The following is a 7,914-nucleotide window of genomic DNA, read 5'->3' on the forward strand; positions in this document are numbered from 1 at the left end:
TAGATCCAGGAACACCTCACCTTCAAGATCCATTTTGAGGTATAAAGTTATAAACTTGATGATTCTATGCATAGATCTAAGTTAGCCATGGAGTTTGTGTCCTTTTGGTCCCATTATTTGGGTATTTTGAGTATCAACTACTCTAATCCATTTAAGATGTCCTTTCATCCACTTTGAGGTGTTTAGAAGCATAAACATGACGTTTTGATCATGTCTTTCCTTCCATGCATGTGTTTCAAGGTCTTAAGGGGTTAAGTGGTTGAGGTTTTGATGTTAAGACCTTATTGGCCATGCAAGACCATAAAGTTGGAAAATGGTACGCTACGCATACGGTGATTTGGACATGATGCCTCGGACCTTGAGTACGCCTCGCATACCTCCGGAGTACGCCCCGTGTACGAAGCCTGAGTCGACTCGGCTGTGTTGACTCGTTTGACTTGTGGATTTTGACCAATTTTGACCGAGGGTATTGTGGGAAAATGTTATTAATGTAGAACGGGAAATGTTTTGGCATTTATCATTTGGGTTGAGCCGGTTATTGGAGCGGAGAGTTATTCAGACTGCATTCAGACTATAAAGTGAGTTTTCCTCATTGTACTTACGGGTCGAAGGCACCAAGGTCGGCCCATTTGATTGACATCATGGTTTACTATATGTCGATATGCTGTTGTGATATGTTAGATCTGTATCCTGGTATATAGGATGTTGCTATGCTGTAGTGATCTGTTAGATCTGTATCCTGGTATATAGGATGTTGCTATGCTGTAGTGATCTGTTAGATCTGTATGACTACCTGTGTCTGCTAGATATTGATTGTTATGGTATATGTTGATATGTGTTGGTATACTGGGTTGAGGCGGACCACCTGGGGCTGAAGGCCAAGACACCTAGGGCGGTCCGAATAGACTGAAGGCCTGCAAGGTGGACCACTCAGGCCGAAGGCCTAAAGAGAAGTCCAGATAGGCTGAAGGCCCGATGAGGCGGTCTAGTCATGTTGAAGGCTCTGTATGAATGCATGTTGTTTGTTGTCTTTATGCGGTGGTACTTTGGGCGAAACTCACTAAGTGTTGGCTTATAGTTTTAGTTTTGTTTTAGGTACTTCTGAGGACCATGGCAAGGCGAAGGCGTGACTACACACATGCTTGGTGTTATGTTATTGATCTTGGGAGACTTTGATTTGAATATTGTTTTTGGAGACAATGGTTATGTAAAACGTCTTTTTCTTAAATGGGTTGTTTTGAAAAGTTTAAATTTGTTGTGATTTTTAGATGTTACAAGTTGGTATTAGATCCTTGGTTTGAGCAAATTAGAGGAACATCCGTGTGAATTCAGGCTCAAACTAAGGAACTGCTAATGTTTTAAATTTGATTTTAAAAAAGTCGACTTTTAAAAGTAAACAAGGAGGGATGTGATGTGTACGATCAGCCGGAGCCAGTAAGTCTACCCCAAGTTACCACACTGTTATTGATATTATGTTTATGTTAGAACACCATGTTAGTGATAGGATAAGGATCCTCAGGAGTTGCGTGATATAATTGCCTGACATATGATGCCTGATAGCCTAGGGTTATTTATGGTATGAAATTGACATCATTTTGTAGTTGCTTAGTGTATACATCATAGTTGTACATAACTAAGATTCTATATCTTGAGAATCTTTGGTTTAGCCTTATTTCCTATTCTTGTTTGATGAACGACTTAGGGTAGAATCAGGTATTCGACTGTCTATAGGCTCCAGTGTTATGTATGATTAGCATACACGAGTGCTGCATGTGATGGGTTTATATACAAACAAACAATCTTATGTGTGCATGCAACCCTAATTTGAGGATCTATGTTTTCACTATTAGATATACAAGCATTGAACACAAAAACTAGAAACCCTAGGAGGCACATGTAATTTTCGAAATTAACATATAATTAGGGTTAGGATACATACCTTTATTGTTATATTGTAATAACAATCAAATCCTTGAAGATTTTGAACTTTGGTAGCAAGCGCCACAAGTGTCGCGCCTCTAATGGCTCACAAAAAAACCTAGCAACCAAGGATTACTGTGGAGAGAGAAGGGAAGTGGAAAATTCGGCCCTAGCTTCTCTTAGAGTGCCCGAAGATGAAATCCAACCCTATAAGGGTTTATATAGGTGATAAGGAAGGTTTAGGATAAGGCACGTGTATCTTAGATAACCCTAATGCCTTAACTTCCTCCCTAAGGCTTCCAAGGCACCCTTAGAGCCCAAGGAAACCCTAGGACACTCTAGATTTCGTTCCATCCCTCTTAGGGAGGTTCTAGAATGCTCAATGCTCAACTTTTGAACATTGTCACCTTTAGTCCCTGCTGTTTCAATTAATTCATGTAATCCCAAAATTAATTCCAAATTAATTTCTGATTAAATATTAATTAAACAATATGATTTCTAATTAATATATTATATCCATAATACATTAATAAATTAATTTATTAACCAAGTAATAAATTAATAAATCATTCTTCTCTCTCCAACAATAATCCTATTCAATTGCCAGGTTTGAAGGCAACCCAAAAGGACATTGCTACTATCAATTCAAGTACATACCAATTATAGTTATGGGCTTAGACACCTAATCCAACAACATGGTTGGTGGAAGTTTCATGGATGAGTTATGTGGGGTCAGCCGACTAGTTGAGGAATGTCTCTTTCTCTAGGAAGTGAGAATAGGATGTTTGCATATCCATGTGTGTGTGTGTTATTAGGGTTGTTGTGATGATCTTCTGAGACAAATACGGGTGGGTGCGGAAGGTAGTATGGGTCCGTACTACTGGAAGCACATGACCCATACGCGTAACAAGGAATTCACAACCCCTAGGGTTTTGTTGTTGAAATGGCTCATATGGTATGATATGTGCCTCATATGATATTTTATGGTTTATTTTCAGTATGGTGGTTACGAGGCGATTTGAGTCAAGATCCAGATCAGGAGTAGGAGCGAGTGGCAAGGATAGGCCAGGGATGACTGAGGACCAGGTTAAGGAGATGATTCATTCTGAGGTTGTTTTTATTGTCTGGGGGAAGATACCAGAGTTGTTTGGGTGTTCAAGACCACCATGATGGAGTTCTTTGATGACCGATACACTGCACTTTCTGAGACTACTGCGGTCGTCGCTGCTGCAGGGATTGGCACGCGGAGAGCCTTATAGTACCGGGAGTTGGACAATACAAAGCCCCTAGTGTTTGATGGAGTCCAAGATTCGGTCATTGCCATGAGGTGGCTGCCCGATGTTGAGGGATGTTTCTGTTGGATTAATGTCTAAGTCCATAACTATATTTGGTATGTACTTGACCCGACCCGGCATGGTTCATTTGGGTTGCACTTCACCGACACAATTTATATGGATAGTCTTTTGAGAATAGTATATTTATGATTTATATTAATATATTATAAGTTCTAATATATTAATATATAATCATATTATTTAATTAGTATTGATCAAGAATTAATTTATAATTAATTAAGTGATCAAAAGGAACTAATTAAATATGGACTCTTAGATATATATATATATATATATATATATATATATATATATATATATATGTAGTGGGCCAAGTTCATTTAGGTTGGGCTAAGTCTTCATGGATAGTCCATGGAGCTTTAACCCATGGATCCTAAGAAATGAAAGGTCATGGGTATTAGGGTTTAACCCTAATCCTCCACACTATATAAAGGGTCTTATGGTTCATGAAATTATGCTAGTGGCTAGTGTGGATACACTAAAGAGGGCAATAACCGATTTCATAGTGTGAGCCAAGTATCCATATTCTCTAAAGGTTTTCCAAGGTGTTTTGGTGATTTGTGATTCCACTTGAGGCTTCCACACTATTAGGGCTAAGCTCTTAAAGCTTGAAGACATCAAGCTACATCAAAAGGTATGTCATCTAACTAGAACTTTGTAGTATAGGTGCTTCATAATATGCTAGTTAGGATGAAACCTTGGAATAGTTAATATTTTCATGTATAATAGAGAAAACATAGATCCAAGGTTTATAGGGTTGCATGTACACCATAAGAGTGTTAGAATGCTCAAAACCCAACAGTTTCTTTACTTGCTCCTTCCCAGCTGACCAAAAGGTCAAGTGCGCTCTAAACCGTCTTCGGCCTGGAGCGAAGGATTGGTGGAGACTGGTTACTAGTTCATACACTTCAGGCAGAGAGCTGTTGTATCATGGGAGAAATTTTTCGATATATTCCGCTCGAGATACATCCCTTTGGTTGAGAGAGAGAGAGAGAGAGAGAGATTAGCCCAGGAGTATCTGGAACTGAGGCCAGGGACGAAGTTGGTGACTGAGATCACCAAGTTGTTCACAGAGAGAGCGCTAATTTGCCCTGAGTTTGATGCTTCTGAGCAAGCTTAGATGACTCGGTACTTGATCATGCTCATGGCGGGGGGAGATTGAGTTGGAGCTCCAGACGAGGGAGAAGAGGCAGGCCCGGTGCAGTCACAACTTGTGGTAAAGCGGTTCAAGGCCGCTGATGTGAGATCTGGAAGTCAGAGGGGCCGCACTTGTGGGAAGTGCAACAAGGTTCATGAGGGTTCTAGCCGATCATCTGCTGGATGCCACAAATGTGGCAAGGAGGGTCACTTTGCGAGGGATTGTCGCCAACTGACCCTAGTATAGAGCACTAGGATTTGCTACCTTTGTGATCAGGTTGTCCATGTGAAGGTCAACTGTCCATTGCTCGCCGCCAAGCCAGCACAGGCCCTGGCGCCAACCACTCTGAGGATCACTGATGGGAGTGACGGTAGGGCATAGCCCCCGAGGGCTTGAGGTCGTGCTTTTCAGCTCACTGTCGAGGAGGCAAGGGAGCGCCAGACGTTGTTACTGGTATGTTCCTATTTATATTATGTTGATTTACTTATGGTATGCTTATGTTTATGATTTTTTAGGTACCTTCCTAGTGAACTCTTTGCCTGCTCTTGTGCTTTTTGATTTGGGTGCTAGTCGATATTTTATCCCAGAGGCTTATTAGGGGGTTTGATATGCCTATTAGACAGTTAGAGTGTCCATTACGAGTTTCTATCGCCAACGAACACGAGGTTTCCTCATCCAGGGTTGATCAGGGTTGTATTTTGGTGATTTTTGGGGTACTTTATCCGATCGATTCGTGACATCATTTACCTTGAATTAATAGTTGGGATTTATCTTTACTTATTACTATACTTGTTTGTAGTGATCAACTCTTAATTGTTAGGGAATAATGGTCCTAATAATTTCAAACTGAAACTTTTGCTTTCAATCATCAACTATAACATTGTTCTCATAAATCAAATGTACCACAATGCTCTCGTTTAATAGGGTTAAAGGACCGGTTGGTTGGACAACAAATAAGGTAAGCTTTATCACCACGTCTGGCTTCATATTTTTTCTCACCAATCCCCCACCATTGCCTTCCAATTCTTACTTCACTCACTTCAATTTTTCTTTACAAATTTACTTTTCTCATAACAATTACTACAGTGACTTTCAATCAAAAAACTATTTAACTAGGCCATGGATTTAACAATTATCACTTCATGCATCATTAGCAAATCTTTTGTTCTACGAGAAATATATAAGTCGACATCAAGTATATTTTTTTTACTGATTACGTCAATGCACCGCGAACCCATAGTGGTTGTGTTACGGTGTAGACTTTTCTTAACACTTGCTTTCTGTCGCGAAGTTTCGTCACTAATAACCTATGGCAATTAACTTTCAGAATGCGATGTAATTTCTTAAAGTATGTTTCTATCACTATTCATTTTACATCATACGATTCACGCCTTGACTTCGCGTCGCGACTATATGCACGTCGGGACGGGATTCCTACTGCAGATTACCCAATCTTTTATTCCTTATTTGCCCCTCTTAAACCATCCATTTTCTATCCGTTCTGTTATATTCATATGCATATCAATATTACCATTCATACCCCACCTTCAACTATACAAGGCTGAAGACATTAAGCTCTTTATACATTTCACATGCTTTACAAAATTACTCCAAGTTAATTTTAAGATCATATTAACTTTTACCAACATAACTTGCAAGGTAAATCATTAGGAATATATAACATTCCTAAAAATGACTAAAATACCCTTTTTGTTCACCGTAGAAATTTACATTGCTAGTAATATTTCCAAAACAAATGTGACACGAATTACTTATCCGTTTATTATAGACGTGCTTAGTATACTACACAAATTGAGCAATCTCTCACATAAATCCAAAGAACGACTAAAATATTTCATTAAAGATTAAATATGTTTACATCTCTAAATGAGACTAAACATATAATATTTTAACACCTACCAGTTTTTTGATATGTTTACTCATATAAATAGTGCTTTCCACAAACTACTATGCATAATTAAATTAAAATTTTCATGTCATGCCAATTCTATATCTATTATTTGACTAACTTGTATCCACAAAGTCTAGTCAACTCATGTATCCTCTCTATTATCCGATTTAAGTTTAGGGATCTATTACAAGACAACTAATTCACTTAAACCATGGATCTAATACCAAATTGTAACACCCAACTTCTAATACAAAGTGAACCTTAAAAATTTCGTTTATAAATCATATATCATGATAAATTCGTTGTACATTCATATTAACAAATCAATACAAGTAGTTACCATAAGAATCGTATTTAATATTGACATGATGATCCGAACCGGGAGCTACCAACTTCTCATATTTTTACTCAGTTTACATGAACCTGAAAGGCACAAAAACAATAAAAATGTAAGCTACGATGAGCTTAGTGAGTAATCCTACCAACATAACACAAACTAATTACACGAATATATATATATATATATATATATATATATATATATATATATTCGTGTAATTAGTTTGTGTTATGTTGGCAGGATTACTCACTAAGATCATCTTAGCTTATTCTAAAGGCAACTATATATATATATATATATATATATATATATATATATATATATATATATATATATATATATATATATATATATATATATATATATAGGCTAAGGTTATTCTATTCTAACTAATTATTGTGCGGACGTATGGACAATGCTATTCTTTGAGAATGATAAAGAAAATATGTTGTTTGATAATATAAATACGTTCAATCTTACATAACTATTGTCATTAACACACATTCTCACCAATTAAATCGTCTATAAGGTTATTATATGTTTATTATTATTATTCTCATTTCTGTCAGAATGTTTATTAAGTCGTATTCTGTCAGAATGAAAATGAGTGAAAAACGATGTGTGAGAACAAAAATAAATAATAATTAGCGAGAATGCATGAAAATGACGATATTTTTGTAAGGTTGAACGTATTCGCATTGCTAAACAACTTATTCTCTTAGTAATTCTCATAGAATAACATTGTCCACACATTCGCACAATAATTAGTTAGAGTACCTGAACCTAGCTCTCTCTCTCTCTCTATATATATATATATATATATATATATATATATATATATATATATATATATATATATATATATATATATATATATATATATATATATATATATATATATATATATATAGTGGTTACCAAGACAGCCATGACCAACAATTTTCAATATAGTGGAATTTCGATCACCTAGACTACCACTAAATATGATAGTTCACATTCAGGATATTACAGCCACCAAAACTACCCCAAAGTACAAATCCATCTTGAACCTTATCATTACGTTACCAAGATTGCTAGGTTCCATTCTCCACCATCATTCAAAACATGTATCTTAATACAAGTAAATTCATATCCAATAAATCGTATGTTGATCGTATCCTAAAGATAGGAAAAATTTTGCTCTTAGAAATTTCGACTAAACTAGCTATTTAACTCGCATAACAAAGTTTATCTATAATTTAAGTTATCC

The sequence above is a fragment of the Lactuca virosa genome, chromosome 1 (assembly GCF_052849685.1).
Source record: "Lactuca virosa cultivar CGN04683 chromosome 1, Lactuca_virosa_CGN04683_v6, whole genome shotgun sequence".
Classification (NCBI taxonomy): Eukaryota; Viridiplantae; Streptophyta; class Magnoliopsida; order Asterales; family Asteraceae; genus Lactuca; species Lactuca virosa.